The following is a 21,412-nucleotide window of genomic DNA, read 5'->3' as shown; positions in this document are numbered from 1 at the left end:
GAGACAGGGAGGGAAAGAGAGTGAAGGGAAGAGAGAGAAAGAGAGAGGGAGGGAGGGATGGAAAGAGAGAGAGAGAAAGAGAGAGAGGGAGGAAAAGAGAGAAAGAGAGAGAGACAGGGAGGGAAAGAGAGAAAGAGAAAGAATTAATTGATTTAATTCACTTGTGTCATTTAATGGGCTGAAATTGAACCATCGCTTGATGTTCAAGCAAAGCCAAAGAAAAAGCTCCAGGAAGAACCAGCACCGCACCACTAGATTAATTTCTTTTCTTTTCTTTTCTTTTAAAGTATTTTTATTCAACATTTACTTCTTTAAAAACAAACTTCGTTACATTTTTACAGCTTTCCGATACCGGCATCTTTAGTAATATCCATTTTAACTTTCAACCAATTCATATACATATACATTTTGTTTGTTACTTATTCATTCATATAATCACTACATTATATACATATCTAAGGTAAAGGTAAAGGTAAAGGTTCCCCTCGCACATACGTGCTAGTCGTTGCCGACTCTAGGGGGCGGTGCTCATCTCCGTTTCAAAGCCAAAGAGCCAGCGCTGTCCGAAGATGTCTCCATGGTCATGTGGCCGGCATGACTCAACGCCAAAGGCGCACTGTACGCTGTTACCTTCCCACCAAAGGTGGTCCCTATTTTTTCTACTTGCATTTTTTACGTGCTTTCGAAACTGCTAGGTTGGCAGAAGCTGGGACAAGTAATGGGAGCTCACCCCGTTACACGGCAGCACTAGGGATTCGAACCGCTGAGCTGCCAACCTTCCGATCGACAAGCTCAACATCCTAGCCCCTGAGCCAAGCGTCCTCTATACATATCTACTATACTTTAAATATTTCATTTCACTATAATATCTTCTCTTATACTATACATTATACATTCATTTCAGATTTCTTTTCCAGCCAATTGTACCATCTATTCCATGTTTCATAATAAATCGTTTCCTCTCTATCTTTAAGTTCCATTGTTAACTTCTCTGATTCTGCACACTCTAGTATCTTTTTTATAATCATCGTGTTTGATGGAGCATATTTTTGTTTCCAGTTTTGGGCAAATGACATTCTGGCGGCCGTAATTATGTGAAGTATGAGGTATTGAATTTCTTTATTCATTTTTTTTCTTTTATAATCCCCCCCCCAAAAAATAATTCAGGTTTCATATCAATTTTCCCTCCTGTCATTTCCTCTAACCAATTTTTAATTTTTAACCAATAATCTCTTGCTTTGAGACATGTCCATCACATGTGGTAGTATGTCCCTTGTTGGTGGTTACATTTCCAGCAATTCGGTGAGTTGTTTGGAAACATCTTGGCCAATCTCGCCGGAGGTAAATGCCACCTATAAAACATTTTATAGATATTTTCTTTATAGGTGGCCGACAATATCATTTTATAATTTACTCCCTAATTTTTTCCCCGATACTCTAATTTTATATTATCTAGATTAATTTCTAAATGAGTCTGAGGGCTGGGCGCACCAGGAAGCCAAGAAGGAGAACTGGCTTCTTTTTACAAGCTTAGTCCTGCATGCTTAGCTTTTTTCCTCACCACCCACCCTGTCTTCCTCCCCTTGCAACAAGGAGTGTGGTCTTGCTTGTTGCTAACACTCCAACCTGAAAGAGTTCCAGCCTCTCCCTCTGTTGATCTGAGAAAACCATCATAAATCACAAGGGCTTATTTGGCTTCTGGCTGACGAATGCTCTGAAGTCATCATGACAATCGGGAGGACTTTGCTGTGGGTTCGATGTCCCCTCCTGCCCCACACTCTTTCTGCATCTGGGAAGGTGGGACTTGGGGGTTGTGATTTGCAGCTCCTCTTTGGTGTGTTGTTTCTTTTCTTTTTTTTAAATTGAGAATTTACATGATAATTTGTGGCTGCACGATTAGGTTGAGTTTATCTTTTGAAAAGATCTTAGGAGTGTTGTTGAGAAAACCCTAGGGGTGCATTCCAGCTTTTTCAGCTATCCAAACCAATTGCTGTTGTTTCCAACGTCCTTGTCTTTTTCTTTGTCTTTTTTCACATCCTGGACATAAACTGTTTCAACTCCTACGCTCAAAATGACACTGCAGTGCACTGCACACCAGAACAACTAGACACAAGGACAGTTTTTTCCCCTAAATGCCATCACTCTGCTAAACAAATAATTCCCTCAACACTGTCAAACTATTTACTAAATTTGCATTAATCTTCTCATCGTTCCCATCACCCATCTCCTTCCACTTATGACAGCATGACTGTAACTTTGTTGCTTGTATCCTTACGATTTATTCCGATATTGATTGTTTTCTGATTGCTTATTTGTAGCCTATGACTATCATTATTTATTAAATTTGTACCCTATGATTATCATTAAGTGTTGTAAGTATTTTTACCTTGATGAAGGTATCTTTTCTTTTATGTACACTGAGAGCATATGCACCAAGACAAATTCCTTGTGTGTCCAATCGCACTTGGCCAATAAAATTCTCTTCTCTTCTTCTATTCTAAAGAAAGAAACAGGAGAGAGAAAGAGAAGTGGCTGAGTTTGATCTCCCGCTAGAAAGGTCAAAGGTCCAACGACTCATAAAAGAGTGCTTTGAAAAGCCAGGAGAGGTTGCGCTGCAATTGTAAAAACTAGATTCTCCCACAACGGTAGGCGGCTGTATAAATGACAAACTGTACAATAATCAGAGCTGTTACTCTATCAGGTGCATCTTCACCTATGCTACATTTATGACTCCATCAACGTGGGTTTATTTAGCAGCTGTGGGAACATGTAGGGTTACCTCGAGTGAGAGGTCAAGTTTCCTAAATTGCAGCCTGCACATTAACTATCTCGGTTGGGGAGGCTTGTAAAAGGTGCCATTAAAATGTGCACAACTGTTGTTGCACATATACCTTGTAATCACAGAAGTGGGGAAGAAAAACAAACTTGGAAATGTTCTTGAATCCATGCAAAGCATGGAGTCCAAATCTACTTGGAGAGGTAACCAGGAAGTTGACTTCATATTCTTTGATCCGAGTGGTCCTCCAAAATTAATGATGTGTTTGTCTTGAGGAATCAACCCCCACCTCCCAAAAAAAGTTAATCACCTAAAAGCACCATCAGTCGAATGAGACAGAAATGGCATAACTTGAGAGAGATCCTATGAACTCTACTGAGATTTAATGAATGTGAAATGGAAAGGAAACCCAGTTTAATTTTTTGCCAAACAGCCTTCGAAGCACAAACCAGCTTGCTACTTAAAAATATAAGAGAAACCCTTGGCCCAAGAGAATATAGAATTATGCTTTAAGAGGAGGTAGATTGTAGAACATAGATGAGATATGTTTGTAAAATGAAAAATACAAAAGGAAGGGAAGGAAGGAACTAGTTGTTATTAACCAAGTCTCTTCTCCTTCTCCTTCTCCTTCTCCTTCTCCTTCTCCTCCCTCTCCCTTTCTTTCTCCCCCTCCCTCTCCTCACCTTCCTTCCTTCCTTCCTGCTTTCTTTCTTTCTTTCTTTCTTTCTTTCTTTCTTTCTTTCTTTCTTTCTTTCTTTCTTTCTTTCTTTCTTCCTTCCTTCCTTCCTTCCTTCCTTCCTTCCTTCCTTCCTTCCTTCCTTCCTTTTTCTTTCCTTCCCTTTCTTCTTTCTTCTTCTTTCCTTCTATTTTTCTTCTTACCTCCCTTTCCTTCCTTTCCTTCCTTTCTTCTTCACTTATTCACTTACTTACTTACTTACTTACTTACCTATTTACTTACTATCTCAGTCCGTAATCTCCCCCATGGTCATATAATTAACTACAGTATTTTAATAACACTCCCTTTAGTCTTTTTTTTTTATTATTGTTATTGCTACATATCCACTTAAGAGCAATAAATGGTAATCAGCAATTAATCTGCTGGTAGGCAAATATAAGATGCTACATGATGATTTGACAACACTGGACTGAGTCACTTGCCTAGCATTGTCTTCGTGTGAAAAAAACCTCACTTATAAAATATATATGTGGGAAATGTTCCTGCTATACTTTGGGATCAGAATCTGTGACAGATTTTCAATTCTCTAGATTTTGTATAGGATGCAGCAGCATTGCAAACAGCAGAAAGGATCAGTTACAAACTTCTGAAACTGTTCTCCATTCTGTCTCCACCTTCTGTGTTGGTGAATCTCTATTTCTCCTTCTAGCTTTTTCTGAATATCTTGTATTTATCATAGAAGAGCCATTACAATCTGGTTTGCAGCTTATGGAAGCACTGGGTGAATATGGGGAAGTAGCCAGATTGAGGGTAAATAAGGAAAAAGCTAAAATGATAGTTAGAAACATGTCCAAAATACAGAAAAAGGAATTGATGGAGAGAATAAGTCTACAACTAGCGAAAAGAGTGAAATATTTAGGAATACGATTAACGGCAAGATATATAACAATTAAAGAGGACACTTAAAAACAATCAAATGTTCAAATTAAGGTGGGGAAACTTGCAACTCTCCCTGTTTCAGAATTGCAACAATAAAAATGAACATTCTACCAAAAATATTGTTCCTATTTCAGAACATACCCATAAAGTTAGATTTAGAAATCTGGATAAAATAATGTCTGAATTTAACTGCATGAAGTTCTCATTTCTGCATGAAATGAGTATAGAGGAACTATAACGCAGGGGAGTGCGTGGACCTCATCAGCAGTTGATGGGTTTTCAGTACAATTGTATAGAATGTGAGGGTTGTGCGTTTTTGTTTTATTTTTATGCATAATGTACACTGAAGATGGCATTTAATTTTGTTGTATGAGGAGCAATGACAATAAACTAAATTGTAAGACATCCAGAGTCTGAGACGGATGGCTCTAGAAACTGAATAAATAAATAAATACATTAATAGATAAACCTTCACCATTGTATAGAAGTAACGCCCTCTGTTTTAGTGCAGGGGTATCTCCACTCAGGACTCTGGTAATAAGAAAATATCAAAATTCCAGGGTTGTAGCACTGTGCACAGGCTCCACCCCTTTTCTAATGGTGTCATGCTATCACACACACAAACAATACTAGCGAGATTCTGTGTCACAATACCCCTAAACACTGCTTTCATAATTTTGATTACAGAGATCTCTGTTTGGGCGTGATTCCCTCCTCCCGTTGGGTCCTAACATTTGGCACAAAACTGAATTTTCTAATATGAAACAAGAGGAAAGTTGTTAAACAAACAAGCTGTCACGTTAGCTGGAGTTAATCTGCTTAATTTGTCATTCGTTGAATTTAATTCACATTCATTTTTTTCACTTCGGCTCTCTTTGGATGTATTCTTTGGCACGTCAAAGAATAATAATCGCACCTCTTCTGAAATAGCTGTTCACACCTGCCCTTTACGTTTGCAAGAAATGTGCTGCATTCTACAATTATTTCAGCTGCTAATAATAATAATAATAATAATAATAATAATAATAATAATAATAATAATAATAATAATAATAATAATAAAACACCACGTGGTTTTCCCAGTGGCATTCTGTGGAAGTGAAAGGTGAATTTAGAAGTAGGAGAGCAAGAGCCTTGAAGCTTTTGAACTGTGGCGTTTTGAACCTTGGTATTGGAGAAGAAGGGACATGGTGGTTCAGGGGCTAGGACGTTGAGCTTGTCGATTGAAAGGTCAGCAACTCAGTGATTTATTTATTTATTTATTTATTTGTTTATTTATTTATTTATTTATTTGATTTTTATACCGCCCTTCTCCCGAAGGACTCAGGGCGGTGTACAGGCAGAATAAAACGAACAATACAAAATACAATTAAAACGGAATTTAAAAAACTTATTTAAATAGCCTGAAAATTTAAAAAATTTACCATACACTAAAAAAAACCCCTTTTAAAATTAATAAAATTTAACATTTAAAATTCAATTTAAGCCAGCCCCGCGCGGATAAAAAGGTGTGTCTTCAGTTCGCGGCGGAAAGTCCAAAGGTCTTTGAATCCCTAGTGCTGCTGTGTAACAGGGGAAGCTCCCATTAGTGTCCCAGCTTCTGCCAACCTAGCAGTTTCAAAAGCACATAAAAATGCAAGTAGAAAAAATAGGGACCACCTTTGGTGGGAAGGTAACAGCGTTCCTTGTGCCTTTGGCGTTGAGTCATGCCGGCCACATGACCACAGAGACGTCTTCGGACAGCGCTGGCTCTTCGGCTTTGAAATGGAGATGAGCACTGCCTCCTAGAGTCGGCAACGACTAGCATGTATGTGCGAGGGGAACCTTTATCTTTTTATTGGAAAAGAAGAGCAGCCAAGTAAACAAAGAAATGGATCATCCAAGAAACCACCTCAAAATTCTCACTTGAGGCACACACAAGCAGGTTGAAATTATCATATTTTGGATACACAATGTGTATCTCACCTATAAAGGTGAGAAAGGTGGAGGGAAAGAGAAGAAGACCAGCCACAAAATGGATAGACGCAGATATACTAGGTTGCACCTTTAGAAGATGACATTGGCACAGAACATCCTGGAAGAAGATCTATTATCTATGTTGTCACTAAGAGTCAACTTGATGGTACATAATTAAGTGAAGGAGATGGGGGGGGGGGGAAGAGGGGAGAAGGAGAAAAAGGAAGAGAAGGATATGGAGTCAGAGAGAAGGAGAAGGAATGAAGTCAGAGAGAAGGAGGAGAAGGAGAAGGAGTCAGAGAGAAGAAGAAAGAGAAGGAGAACGACGGGAAGAGAGCTGAAGTCAAGGAGAAAAAAAGAAGAGGGAGAAAGAGAAGGAGAAAGAAGAGGCAGTGAATCTAATGGTTAGTATTCCCTGATTCTGACATCAAACCTCCTGCTTAAACTTAGGAATGTCATTGTCTCAGCTGGGTCTACATTGCCAGCTTGCTGGTAGTAGCAAAAAAGACTTCCCTGCAGAGATTCCCCCAAAAAACAACATTGTGCTTCCAAAGCTACGTTGACTTCTGTAGATCTGCACTGAAAGATCATTTAGACAACCTCCTCCAGATCCCCATAACTCCCCAACCAATGGCTATTTGGATTAGTGGTCCAAAATATTTATGGGAGGGTCAATCCAGTAGACCCTGAAGAATTCTTGTTCAGAGAACTTTTGTTCAGGAACTACCAAGGTATGCCTACGCCTTTTTGTGCGTTCCATGGGCATGTATCATGTTCCCAGAAAGAACTGACATTCAGATGTCTTAAATTCATTGTCTTCCCCCTCCCCCCAGCACATACCTCATTTGAAGCTGTTCAAATACAGGAAGAGAGAAAAGAACTATTTACAATGTTCACAGGGCAAAGTATTAATTAATCTTCCCCCTGTACAGTTTCTTTGTGATGTATAGCAAGCGTTGACACTGTTGGGTAAACAGAAAGATTAGCATATTTGCAAACTGGTCTAAGTTACTTTGATCAGTCGGATCTTTCCTTGTATGAGACCTGCTCGGAGGCACCTCCTTTTCTTGTTTCCCCTTCTTTCATGGGACAAAGATCGCTAATCCTTTTTACACTCTTCTCAGATCCATATTTACCGTTTCCAACTTGTCTGGGGCCAGCTACAGCTCTGTGAGGTTTAGGAGTTTGTTCAGCTAGTTTCTTTCTTTTCTTTTAATTCTCGTTGGGGGTGTGTGGTGGGGGTTGGCGGCTGGCTTGATGATTCAGGTTTAGTTTGGATTGGTTTGCTCTGTCAAGCAACATTCCAAAGAAATAATAAGGAACTAAACGGATAAACCTTAAATGAGGCAAATTCATGACAAGGCAAACCAGACCTGTTGATAGCCAACAGTGGGAAGAGGATGATGAAAAACTGTTAACTGTATTTGGACTTATCATCTCTCCCTTCCTCCCTCCCTTCCTAATAACTAAATAACAGAGTCAGAAGGGGCCTTGGAGAAGGGGCCTCCTTCCTTCCTTCCTTCCTTCCTTCCTTCCTTCCTTCCTTCCTTCCTTCCTTCCTTCCTTCCTTCCTTCCTTCCTTCCTTCCTTCCTTCCTTCCTTCCTTCCATACAAATGGCTCTCAGAACATGGATTTGCATCCAGCAGTAGATTGTTTTGATTTGCAGCTAAGTGCTATTAAAAGCTCATCAACTTGCTTAACCTATTTTCAACAGTCCAGACCTTTTAAATTAGGACAAGTTCCCTGCTGTTATTCAGGATAAACAAAAGCAAATTGAAATGCAGTTGAGTTCACATGTCTTCTAAGTTGCCAAGTCCTGCATAGTCCTGTATAGCGACGTGGTGGGACAATTCCAGGATTCCTAATCTCTAAACATCTCCAAATGTGTCCAAAAGAACATTTCCTCCCTTTTTCAACTAGTAGGTCCGGTTCTGATTGAAACAGATGTTTGAATAATTCTAATAAAAACCTGTGGCTAAACCAGTTACAAGAGCGATACAATTCATATGCGGCTAAGTAAGCTTTGTTTGCAACCATCAAAAGTTGTCAACAGTAGTAGATCCAGCAAGCCTACCATTAAGAGCAGCCTGATTATCACTTTATCTGCCAAAAACAGAAGATAAAAAAAAAGATTGTATTTTTGGGAAAGCATGGTTTCACAACTTGGCTATGATAGAGACAGTTTCTATCTTCCCAGGAAAGCGGTGTGAACATGTTTAGAAGGGCTGAGCATTTGCAAAGCCTGACTTACAAACAGCCCAGAATGGGGTGAGACTTGGCAGAGACATCTACAGCCTCCCACAGTTGTCCCGAAACACCCTCTGATTAGGATTCTCCCCTTAGTAATTTCAGTATTAGGCAGGGACACCTGTTGATTGTCTGCACAAGGGAAGCTGTGGTAGCTCACACGCATAACAGCATTTTTCACATTATTTGGGCCCCTCCTCTCCTTTTTGCATCAAAGCGACAATCAACTGAAGACATTCTTCCTGTTTAGCATCTACTCATCAACTATATCTGGACCAGTTGAGACCATCAGCTCAATCCATGATTTCTGGATTGTCCCACCGCTAAGTTCAAGTGGGAAAGTTGGAGTTGCACGTTTTGGGACAAAATATCCACAGAAATGTATGGCATTTATGGTCACTCAAAAACAAAAATAGAGCCATATTTTGGCTTATACACAGATAATGAGAAATTGTCTTTGAAATGTTCTACATGATGGATATGTACTGGGGATATATGCATTGGGGATTTTTTCCCTGAAAATATTTTTTCTTTCTTTGAATAATAAAAGTCTTTCCTACTCAGTTCCCGCAAATGACATTGTCCATGAAATGATTTGAATCTTATTCTATGATAGATGATAGAGAGAAAGAAAGAAAGAGAGATAGATAGATAGATAGATAGAGTAGATAGATGATAGACGATAGAAAATTGATTGATTGATTGCTAGATGATATAGATAGATAGATAGATAGATAGATAGATATAGATGATAGATAAATGAATGAACGAATGAATGAAAGAAAGAAAGAAAGAAAGAAAGAAAGAAAGAAAGAAAGAAAGAAAGATAGCGTCTATTTATTGGTGGATGCAGCTAAAAACTCAGCACCCTCTCTTTGAGTACCCACAATTTTGCACATTCAAAGACACAACTGATAACAGCAAAACAGGAAGAAGACAAAGAGAAAACCACAAAGTTTTAAGAACTCAAACTCCTAGAAAGGGACCAATGGAGTATTTCCCGGCCCTCCCCCCCCCTTCCAGGAACCTTCTTTTCCTCTTTGGACATCTTTTAACAGCAGCTTGAGGTTATTATCCGGGATTCTGATTTTGTTTTTCTAATAGCAAATTCCCTGGGATGATATATCCTTGCCATTAGGAGTTTAGTGCTGGTTAGTTGTCTTTGGCGGTTTGATGTTGCCCTTTTAAAAGTCGGCTTAGCCTTATCGCTCTGTTTCCATGCAGTTCATATTTCACCCCTCCGGTGCCTTTAGATGTTTAATACACGGGACACAAATTTAGGCTGCCTGTTTGTTTATATTAGCGGGACCTCTTTTCCTCTGCTCAACATTCTCAAATGTTCTCCGGTTGGAGCAAAGTTATCTAATGTAATCCACTCTTCTCTTAAGAGGGATATTCCACTTTGTTCATAAGCGCATAACATAACTCTAGTCCCCGGCGATTTCATTGTGAAATGAAAACCCAGACACTCATCCAGATGTCTTAGAAGATAAGGGCAGGCCTAATCCTTCTGTCACAGAGGACTTCAGGAGTAGAAATTCACCTATACATCATCACATCCTTATTAGCTTGGACCATTACAATCCCAAGACAAACATTTTCCACTGGGTCCCGCGCTGCAGCTTAGCAGTGTTAAGAAAACAGCCCCTGGCAAAAGTGTTATTTTAGGCTGAAACAAAAGTTGACATGAATGGCAATAGAAACAGAGCGGTATTGTTTTCCTTTTTTTTTTTCTGGGACAAACCTATAACTAGTCTTAAATGAAAATCCAAGGCACCTTTAGATGTAAAAAGGCCCTTGCTCCCGAGATGGGCTGATCGGATGTCAGGAGGCTCCCTTTGTGGGTTCAAATTCCAAAGCCCCTTGTCTTAAGCAGTTGGGATGCATGAAGTGGGGGGGGAGGGGAAAGGAGGGGGGGGGGGAGACAATTAAGTCTGGAGAAGCTGAAAGCTCCCTCTGATTAAAACCCGAGATGCTGATTGACTTTGAAAGAGGGGGAATCCCTTCCAGTTCAAAGAGAGGCAGAAAGAGGGGAAAAAGTGAGAGGGACATCTGTGGCGTTCCTGGGGAAACCTGCCATTTGAGAAACCACAGACAAGGGATCTGCAGAGAAAGGGGTGTTTTGGGGAGAGCAGCAAACCTTGTCACAGTCATAGAAATCCCTTTTGGGGATCTTCGGACAAGCCAAATCAATGGGGAAGCCAGATTCCCTTAACAACCTTGTTACTAACAGCTGAGGTGATTCGCTTAACAAGTGTGGCAAGAAAGGTTGTAAAATAGGGCAAAATTCACTTAGCAACTGTCTCACTTAGCAACAGAAATTTTGGGGCTCAATTGTGGTCAAAAGTCAAGGACTACCTGTACCTATAAATTCTGCTCTTCCAATTATCTAAATGGATAACCTTCATAAAGAGACCTGACTATATGTAGAATTGGTGGAAACCTCCATATTTTCTGCCTATTCTGAGAAATACCCACGGTCAATTTGAGAAGATACAAAACCTTTGAAATGGTGGTGATGAAAATTTAGAAACTCCACCTAAAGCAATCATCAGGGATCAATTTACAGAAAAACAGTATCAATCTGTTTGTTTGTTTATATCCTTTCTCTCACTGTAAATTCTGCTCTTCCAATTATCCAAATATCTAAATGGAAAACCTTCATAAAGAGACAAGACACAAGACTATATGTAGAATTGGCGGAGGCCAGTGGTGGGTTTCAAAATTTTTTACTACCGGTTCTGTGGGTGTGGCTTGGTGGGTGTGGCATGACTTGGTGGGTGTGGCAGGGGAAGGATACTGTAAAATCTCCATTCCCACCCCACTCCAGGGAAGGATACTGCAAAAATCCCTTTTCCTCCCGATCAGCTGGGAGTTGGGAGGCAGAGAATAGATGGGGGCAGGGCCAATCAGAATTTTTACTACCGGTTCTCCGAACTACTCAAAATTTCCACTACCAGTTCTTCAGAACTGGTCAGAACCTGCTGAAACCCGCCTCTGGTGGATGCCTCGATATTTTCTACCTACTCTGAGAAAGGGACCAAAAAATACCTATGGTCAATTTGAGAAGATACAAAACTTTTGAAATGGTGGTGGACTGAGGATAAGTACTTGGAGTTTTTCATGACATACATGTTCTTCCGGGTCTTCTTAAAGCCAGAAAAACAACAATAAAAGGATTACAATGCCTGATTCTGCCTCCTTTGTGGTTTGAGTATTTATAATCTTGGAGGTGAAGAAAAATGTTGTAGACCAAATGTTTCCTGCTTTAGACTTCTTCCCATTCAAACGGAGAGGTATAATTAACTTAATGATTCATTAGCATCCGCCCCATGTTCTACTACTTTATATAAGCACTTAGGAAACCAGAGTGACTATCTTTCAAATTAGCATGTGGGAAAAGTTCCTCTACTCATTCAAATAGTTGCAATAGCTTTTATAAAACTAGATCATGAGAGGACAATCAGCATTTGATTGGATTAGGTATTGTTTAGCCTCTGTTCTTCCTATTATACTGAGAGCATATGCACCAAAACAAATTCCTTGTGTGTCCAATCACACTTGGCCAATAAAAATTCTAAATTTATGGAACTTCCATACTTTGTAGGTTTCTCCCTTTCCTCCAACTTCTGGTTTTCTTCGTTCTTTGCAGGGAAATTTTGAGCAGTAAACTTTCAGAAAATGGTAATCTCTGATCACATCCATGTATTATCTTATATCTGGGCTAGGGCACCTTGCACAGGGAAATTATGTACCAACGTAACGAAGAAGCTACATCTGCATTCAAAACCAAGACAAAACCAAAGAGGTATTATTTCCATTCAATAAATGGAAGGAGCAGACCAGGGATGCTTCTAATGTCACTGAGAACATGATCAAAATTATTTATTTATTTATCTGTTAAGAAGATTTGAGGAGCTGGCCAACTCACTCATGATGACTCTGGGCAACTTACAAAAAAAAACAAAAACAAAACCCCTAATTCAAAATCCAAAAAAGCCCTACATCACCCTCAGCTCCCCAGGTCAACGGACAAAACTATAACTTCAGGATCTTTTGAAAGAGGATCAAGGTAGGGGCCAGTTTTATCTCTGCAGGGATAATGCACCACATAAAGGAGACCACCACAAAGAAGGCTCTTCTCTTCTTTTTGGTCCCGCTAAAACTAAGTGAACTTTCTTAAAAGAGGGGGCCCATAACATCCCCTGCCTCCCCATTTTGGTGGGTTGGATAGATATAACTGGAGAAAAAAATGATCCTTCAGATAACTTGGTACCACCTTTATAGAGCTCTGAATGAAATGAAACATCTGACCGTCGTGCTATCACCTGAAGCCGATAGCTATAGGAAAAGACCAGGCTGAGCCTGAGGGAGGAGTAAAATGTGTTATTAGTTTGGAGTCCCTTCGCACTCACAAGAGGTGAATTCAAATCCAGCCCACCTTGAATTCCATTGACTCTTATGTCCCGCAAATTTGCCTTGGCCATTTAGTAGTTCAGATTCTTGTAGAGAGATGGCACGGAATAAACTCGTACTCATTGGAACAACTCTGGTTCCTGATTTCTTGCGCCTGACAATTGCTCTCCTATCACGGTTTGGAGAAGACCATCCAAGTGACAGTTCCCTAATTTAGCTATCACAGGACCCATGTTTCATCTTTGTCACATGAAGTAGGGAAAAGTAGGGATCATTCAAGGTGATGACATTGTTCCCAGCCAAAGGAGTCTGGATAAAGCTTGTATGAACAAAAGCTGGACCATATTTTTAGCATCGCAAAAACAGAAGAGGAGGTATAAATTTTTAATGCACCTGGATTAGCATAAAGGCTTAGGTTATTTCAGTAGCTTTAAAAAAAACACCCACCCACACACACACACACACACAAACCAACCCAATTATTGCTTTGGGATGTTTGTAGACATGAAAACATGTACTTCCATGTAACAAGTCAAACAACTTCACGTTCTCTTCCATCCATTTGGTTGGAGCGAGCTCTATAATTGACATAATTACAGACCTTGTATTAAAACTAATCTTGTCTAATGGAACGAAGGACATCCCGTATTAGGTCACATTTATTCTTTCATTCTCTAACACAACAAATGGATTTAATTAGGACTTTCTGCTGGCGTTCGGCATTTCGCAACTGGTGAATTTTTGTTTGGAGAGGAACACTGAAATATTTCCAGGAAAAGGAAAACAAACAAACACATACCTAAATAAGAAATAGGAGTTTGAAATAAATATTGATTAGCTAATAATTAAAGTTATCAATTACTGCCAAAGTTAACTTACAGATTATGTAAGTATAATGTGAATATATGTAGCTAGTATGGTTAAAATGACTGTTATAGTTGTTATAAAGGATAGAAAGGTAAAGTAAAAAGAGCAAATTACAAAAGTAGAATATACATGCTGATGCGGAAGGCTGTAAAATACATTGTTATATTTGTCTTGTTTTTTATTGTTTTTTTTCTGTTTTTAAAGGTGAAAAATGCTGAATTAAAAACTATTTAAAAAAAAAACACCCATTGTTTGCATTCTGTGCTTTTTCCTCCTTCCCTAAAACCTTACCTTTAACTTATATAGGCATCATTTGTTATATCTAGTAAACTACTAAAAGCGTTTTGGAAAAGAAAAACAATTAAAGGAATCAAATGATTTACTTCCTCTAGATTTCTCCCAAACCGGTGCTAATTAATATTGCCCCCCCTTTTTTTTATAATGGCCTGGCAAGAAAGCACCATTTAAACAAATCAATTATGAATGATTTTCTCGGTGTAAACATTTAAACAGCCTGAGGGTTAGCAGAATATAAAAGAACAGTACTAGAAAACATCAGGCTATCCTAAGGTCAGGTTATTGCCATTAATGACACAGGGCGCTAACAAAATGTCTGATTTTGGGTGGTAGCATTTCCTTAAAGACTAAACAAAGTGTTACTGATAATGACAAATAGATCCCCCATCCAAAAAACAAAACAAAACAAACCGTTACAAAAAAAAAGGGCAATTTGTCCAGTAATGATTGGATAAAATGGATGACTTCAATGGTGGTTAACTTTTGAAGCACTTTAAAGGCGCAAGATGGAGAATATGAGAATGGCTTCCTGGATGCCTGTAGCTGCTGTGTTTTTCTTGGTGCCTTAGACTTTAGGAGGCTTTTTAGTGACATTTTTTCTTTAGTGGGAGAGCAAGTGGGGAGAGCAAGTGGTTTGAGACTTGAAATCAATCTCCGGAGATGATCAAGGTAATCCCTTGACAACAAGATCCTCCTTCAGTGGGAAGAAGAGAAACTCTGAAATGCTGTTCAAATGCCGGTAGAAGATGGATTGGGATACACGGAAGAGAGGTCCTTTCTCTGCGTTTGGTTTTTTTTTTTCTTCCTTGCAAATGTTTCATTAACCCGAACTAGGGAACATCATCAGTGCTACTGATGAACTAGCAACTAGTATTGATGATGTTACCTAGTTTGGGTAATGAAATGTCTGCAAGAAAACCACCAAGCTCAAAGAGCACCGAGGACCAGACCTTCTCCTCCTCTTCTGTCAGAACTGAAGAAGCTTCTTGGATGGGAAGCAAAATGTCTTCAAGAAAAAAACAATGAAAGTCCAGTTGCTTCTTGAAAAGAAGCACTTTTGGGACAGGTGTTATCAGATATCTTCACACACCTGGTGTATCTTCATCCATCTATCTTCTATCCATCCATCCACTCTCACACACAAACAATGAGAGAAAAAGTTACATTAGAAAAAGTAGATCAGGTGCTATTACTTTTTGACACATCTCCTGGAACAAGAATTATTTGTGTCATTTCCTGAAAAAAAAAATGAAAATCAAGATTGAGGATTACTAAGCAAAGCAACATGGTTTAATCATGTTGGTGTTTTATGATCTTGAATATCCAGCTCTGCTTAAGCTTTGTACTACACTGTTACTACTAATTGTTATGAAAAGGATGGGAGGGGGAAAAAAACCCCAGATATTTGATTATAATAAGCAGTATACAGGGTTGGAAATTGTTTTTCTGTATGGTAATTTGTTGATGGAAAATCTCAGAACAAAACGGGTTTCTTTTTAAAATTCCTCCTCTTTTTTTAGCTTTATTTGCATTTAAAATGATAAAAAAAAGATCAAAGGAAGATTTTTTTTTTAAAAAAAAGCTGCGATACAATGACATAAAGACGCAACCAAGAAAATGAACGGTTCGCAAAGTTACGATTACATGAGGTCATTGTTCCCTTTTGCCAATCCGCAGAACAAAATAAAATAACAGAAATGGAAACCTCACCCATGCCTCTATAAATTTATTTTCTATGGCATCAATTTCAGTGGCATATTTGTAATATGTCAGTTCAGCTCGACAGACGGACGGATTTCCAGCTTCCCTGGAAAATGTGGTGAAAATTCTGCCATTAGAATAGAATAGAATAGAATAGAATAGAATAGAATAGAATAGAATAGAATTTTTTATTGGCCAAGTGTGATTGGACACACAAGGAATTTGTCTTGGTGCAGATGCTCTCAGTGTACATAAAAGAAAAGATACCTTCATCAAGGTACAACATTTACAACACAATTAATGGTCAATATATCAATATAAATCATAAGGATTGCCAGCAACAAAGTTACAGTCATACAGTCATAAGTGGGAGGAGATGGGTGGTGGGAACGATGAGAAGATTAATAGTAGTGCAGATTTAGTAAATAATTTGACAGTGTTGAGGGAATTATTTGTTTAGCAGAGTGATGGCCTTTGGGAAAAAACTGTTCTTGTGTCTAGTTGTTCTGTTGTGCAGTGCTCTATAGCGTCGTTTTGAGGGTAGGAGTTGAAACAGTTTATGTCCAGGATGTGAGGGGTCTGTAAATATTTTCACGGCCCTCTTCTTGATTCGTGCAGCATACAGGTCCTCAATGGAAGGCAGGTTGGTTGCAATTATTAATGGGCAATTGCCTTCTTTTCATTCTTTAATAAATGATAACGCTGCTGAATTTTTTTCCTAAAAGATTCTGGCTGATGGGCCAAGTTTCTGCTGGTGACACAAATGTTTGCTCTGAGTTAATATAAAGTAGCTGGGAGAATTGCCCCCCCCTCCTTAATTCTCTCTACATTAAATAGCTTTCTCTTCTCTTGTGATTCATCTTCTGTTTCTAGACCGGTGTTGGGATTCATCCTGTTAATACTTTCTTTGAAGCTGGTCTATTTTATTATGTTGTCTGAGTTGTATTCTGGATTTATTTTATCCCCGCAGTTGAGGGGCCGGCCTGGGCTTTTGTGAAGTTTTGTGGATGAGAAACAGTCTTAGGATCAGATTAAGTTCAAGCCCAACTGTGTAATGTATTGTGTCATTATTTATTAGAAAAACATATACAGCAGCCTATATTGTATACAATAGGCAGATAAGAATTAGAAAGATAAATAATATATATATATATATATAAATATTTTAAAAAAAAACACTTATGCACCCCCAAACACCATAATGCTATCCTCTCAAAATTCAAATAATCACTCCACCTCAGCCAACTCCTTCTCTTCCTTCCTCTTCCTCCTCCTCTTCCCCTCTTCCTCCTCCTCTTCCTTCTTCCTCTTCCCCTTCTCTTCTTCTCCTTCTCCTCCTCCTCTTTCTCCTCCTTTCTTCTCCTCCTCCTCGTTCTCCTCCTCCCTTCTCCTTCCTCCTCCTCCTCCTCCCCTTCCCCTCCTCTTCTTCCCCTTCTCCTCCTCCTCCTCCTTTTTCCTCCTTCTCCCAATTCCCATCATTGAGGTAAAGAGTTGACAAAACTAGAACTCACCATCTCCTGGTGATTAGCCCAGCCAGCTTTTATGCCAAAGGCAGGACTAGAACTCACCATCTCCCGGTGATTGGCCCAAAGTCATCGAATGGGCTTTCCTGCTAAGGTAAGACCTGTCTCCTGGTTTCTAGCCTAATGCCTTCACCACTAGACCAAAGAAGGAACAATCCTATTTGTGAACCAAGACAATAGAGTTTTGTATCAGTAGTTGAGATTAAAAAGATAGCAATAGCATTTAGACTCATATACCGTTTTACAGTGCTTTTACAGCCCTAAGTGGTTTACAGAGTCAGCCTATTGCTCCCCAACAATCTGGGTCCTCATTTTACCCACCTTGGGAGGATGGAAGGCTGAGTCAACCTTGAGCCTGGTGGGATTTGAACTGCTGAACTGCAGCTAGCAGTCAGCTGAAGTAGCCTGCAGTACTGCACTCGAACCACTGCGCCACCTCAGCTCTTAGATGAAGAGATGAAGGAATAGCCAGAGTGAAAGTACCCAGGAAATCAAACAAAATTTGGAAGCCATGTTCAAAGAAGATTCAAGGCCAAACAGTTACAGCAGAACCTCCAACATATCCCACCGTTCTTATTAGAAATTTTAAATCAGACACTTTAAGCCTCCACCCTAATTTATCAACCCCTGATCAGCTCTGGGTTATTTGGCACCAGTCACCTACTCCCTATTTTTACTCACAAGCTAGTGGGTCCTCCCAGGTGACAAGCAATCAGACGTTCCACCACTCTGCCTTTGGCTCTCCCCATAATGTCATCAGTGCTCTGGTAGATCTAGAGGCTGGATCACTGGGACTGAGTCAGAGACTGGGTGGAGGACTTTTAACATTGCAGAGTTCTGGAAGTAGTTCCTGTGCAATGGTTCAGAATCCTTCCAGCTCCTCTTTCTGCAGATTCTTCTGAAAAGACCATTGGTTAACAGAATAACAAAGATGGAAGGGACCTTGGCAGAGTTCTAGTCCAACCTCCCTGCTCAGGCAGGAGACCCTATTCCACTTCAGACAATGGTTGTCCAGTCTCTCCTTAAAGACATCCAGTGGTGGAGCACTCACAACTTCTGAAGGCAAGCCGTTCCTCTGATCAATTGCTCCAACTGTCAGGAAGTCTCTCCTTAGTCCTCCGTTCCCCAGGGGAGTTGAAGTTCAACCCTTCAGCGAGGATTGTATGACACAAGGTTGATCTTGGGGCAGGGGTGAAATCCAGCAGGTTCTGACAGGTTCTGGAGAACTGGTAGCGGAAATTTTGAGTAGTTTGGAGAACTGGCAAATACCACCTCTGTCTGGCCCCAGAGTTGGGTGGGAATGGAGATTTTGCAGTATCCTTCCCCTGCCACGCCCACCAAGCCACACCATGCCCACCAGGCCACGCTCACAGAACCAGGCAGTAAAAAATATTGAATTTCACCACTGTCTTGGAGGATCCTTGGTGCTCTTTTACGACCCCCTTGCAGCATCCCCAAAGTCATGTGGTTAAAATTCAGGCGCTTGGCCACCGACTCATAATTATGATGGCTACAGTGTCCCGGGGTGTGTGTGTGTGTGTCACGCGATCCCCTCTTGCAAGAAGCCAAAACAAAGGGCAAGCCACATCCACTTAACAACCGTGTTCGGTTGGACCAAAAGGTTGTTACGTGAGGCAAAACTCTCTAGGGTCTCCTGCTTGGACTTGGGGTGGGTGGGTGCAGAGGTGGGTTTCAGGAGGTTCTGAGCAGTTCTAGAGAATCGGTTGTGGAAATTTTGAGTGGTTTGGAGAATTGGTAGTAAAAATTCTGACTGGCCCTGACCCCATCTATTCCTTGCCTCCCAAGTCCCAGCTGATCAGGAGGAAATGGGGATTTTCCCCTGGAGTGGGGTGGGAATGGAGATTTTACAGTATCCTTCCCCTGCTATGCCCACCAAGCCACACCCACCAAGCCACACCCACAGAACCGGTAGTAAAAAATTTGAAACCCACCACATTGGACTAGATGACCTATACGGTCCCTTCCCACCCTGTTTTTTTTCCCTTCTGTGCTCATTCCACCCCTTACTGGCTCAATCCATAAAGGGCAGGAGATAATAGAGAAGACTGAGATACAAATTTTTCATTTTATTGCAAATTGAACAATTGGGTGCAGGTGGGAGGGGCCTAACGTTTGCAATTTTAACGGCAGCTCAAGTAATGTGTTCACCAAAGCCTTTCCTCCTTTCCCTCCCTCCCCCACTCTACCTGTGGCAGCATTATTCATTGGGGAGAGTACCCCAGGCAAAATATTTCACTTAGTGTTGTGCTGGCTCCTGTTTAGTTTTTAATAAATTAAATTCTTTCTATCGGCGCAATATTCCTTAGACAAGCACTTCCCAGAGAGAGATTGGAGATGAACTCAAGGAAATTAAAAGCTCTTCCTGCTATATAGCAACATTGCAGGGCTGGGGGAAATCCACTCATTTATTCCATTTTGGTTGGAATAATTTTCCTTTTATTTATTTTATTTTATTTTTTTTTTTAAAAAAACCACCTATTCTCGTTCTTTGTTAAATACTGGACCTTGAATCCCGTCAAGTAGCTTGGCTTTTTCCTGTGCAGCTGTATCTGTTGCAACTTGGTACAGTAAGTTGCTTTGAGCAAGATGGATGGATTCTCTGGAGCTGTAGGATACCTGTTTTCTCTCTCGTTTAGGGAACAGGCGATGCTTAATGGATCTGTCATTTTAAATAACATTAGTCTACCTTGTAAATAAAGGGGAGCCGGGGGAAAAAAAAAATACAAGCGTGAGACATGCCAAGGGAAGCCTTCATTCATGCTGAAAGGCGGAGGAAGGAACAACAAAAAACGAGGGTTGCTGGAAGTAGAAAAATTCTTTCAATTGTTTTGACAGCTTCACTGGTAGGGTGTCTTCAACAACAACCTACACAAGCAGCATGCCAGATGCAGATGGGCCTTTGTGCAATTCGCTCTCTGTCTCTGAGAAAGGAAGGAAGGAAGGAAGGAAGGGAAGGGAAGGGAAAGAAGAGAAAGACAAAGAAAGATGGGAGAGAGGGATGGCTGGATGAAGGAAGGAAGAAGGGGAAGGGAAGGAAGAGAAAGAAAGAAAGAAAGAAAGAAAGAAAGAAGAGAAAGACAAAGAAAGATGGGATGGCTGGCTGGCTGGATGAAGGAGAGAAGGAAGGGGAAGGGAAGGAAGGAAGACAGAAAGAAAGAAAGAAAGAAAGAAAGAAAAAGAAGAGAAAGACAAAGAAAGATGGGATGGATGGATGGATGGAGGAAGGAAGGAAGGAAGGAGGGAAGGAAGGAAGGAAAGGTAATAATGATTTAAACATCTACAGTTTGAAAGTTTATAATTCATAAAAATGAGAAGAAACTCCAATCCTATGCATATATGTATAGGAGGGGTGTTATTTCATGCTCTTTTAACCCCCAAGATGACTTCATTTCATTTCATTTCATTCATTTATTAAATTTCTATACCGCCCTTCTCCCGAAGGACTCAGGGCGGTTTACAGCCAATAAAACAGGATTTATAAACAAACTTAAAATACAGTATAAAAATCTGATTCTATTTGGCTAATACCAATTAATACCAATTAAAAATTATGCTAAAAACAATAATAAAACCCCATTTAAAACAATAGCAACTTAGGCCAACCCTGCACGGTGAAAAATAAAAAGCAGTAGGGGGGGAAAAAGCCTAGCTCCAAAAACAGTAGGGAGAAATAAAGCTGAGCTTAAGCAAAAGAAAAAAGAAAAGAAAAGAAAAGAAAGAAACTAGAATTTTGGCCAAAACCTTTTGTCAATTTCACCGATAGCCATCTCCGATGCAAATTGGTCTCTTTCAACGGCAACAAGGAAAAAAAAAAACCCACGGGGTAATTTATATTTTCTCCCCCACCCCCCCAAAAAAAAGAAAAGAAAGAAAAAAGAAATTATTTTAGCTTAGAATTCCAATGTGTTCCTTATTACACGGTTTCACAATTGGGTGATGTCTTCCCGCTCGTAACATGTGAGCTGATTTAAAACGTCAGCGCAAACAGCCAA

The 21,412-nt window shown here is 40.0% G+C and overlaps 1 long non-coding RNA gene across 1 annotated transcript; it reads right to left on the bottom strand.

The window, feature by feature from the left end:
• Nucleotides 1–359: 359 nt before the first annotated feature.
• On the bottom strand, nucleotides 360–18,139 carry LOC131184390 (uncharacterized). Its single transcript, XR_009151961.1, has 3 exons — nucleotides 18,081–18,139; nucleotides 2,387–2,497; nucleotides 360–1,352 (listed from the first exon to the last, which is right to left on the bottom strand). It is a non-coding gene; the product is annotated as an uncharacterized LOC131184390 (long non-coding RNA).
• Between the last annotated feature and the right edge of the window lie 3,273 nt (nucleotides 18,140–21,412).

Source organism: Ahaetulla prasina, chromosome 12 (genome assembly GCF_028640845.1).
Source record: "Ahaetulla prasina isolate Xishuangbanna chromosome 12, ASM2864084v1, whole genome shotgun sequence".
NCBI classification, from domain to species: Eukaryota; Metazoa; Chordata; class Lepidosauria; order Squamata; family Colubridae; genus Ahaetulla; species Ahaetulla prasina.
Note: the sequence above shows the minus strand (reverse complement) of the source record. Positions and strands in the feature narration are given on the sequence as shown.